Consider the following 391-nt stretch of genomic DNA (forward strand, 5'->3'; position numbering starts at 1 on the left):
TTAAAAAAAAAAAAAAAAGTCCTGGGGGAGGGGAGGGGCTGGAGGGCACCCAGAAGGGCCTGATTCTGACTATGCCGCAGCCTCAGGATGACCCTTCCTCCTTTTGTGCTTAGCTAATGTTTACATCTCATAATTCATGCACTGCCGCGGAGATGCACAGCAACCCCAAGGTTCGCGTCCCTTTGTGGAACCTGCTGTTTCTGTTTCTCTCTAATAGAAGAGGAAGAGGGTTGAAAATCTTGTAATCCCAATAATGGACACACAGTGCCTTTTCCTGCTCCCAGAGCTCAAAACTAGGGGGAAAAAGAAAAGCAAAGCACTGAAACCATACCCCAAACGAAGGATGCGCGGAAAATAGGAGGACTGGAAAATTTCTGGGCCAAGAAGATCT

Source organism: Bos indicus x Bos taurus, chromosome 19 (genome assembly GCF_003369695.1).
Source record: "Bos indicus x Bos taurus breed Angus x Brahman F1 hybrid chromosome 19, Bos_hybrid_MaternalHap_v2.0, whole genome shotgun sequence".
Classification (NCBI taxonomy): Eukaryota; Metazoa; Chordata; class Mammalia; order Artiodactyla; family Bovidae; genus Bos; species Bos indicus x Bos taurus.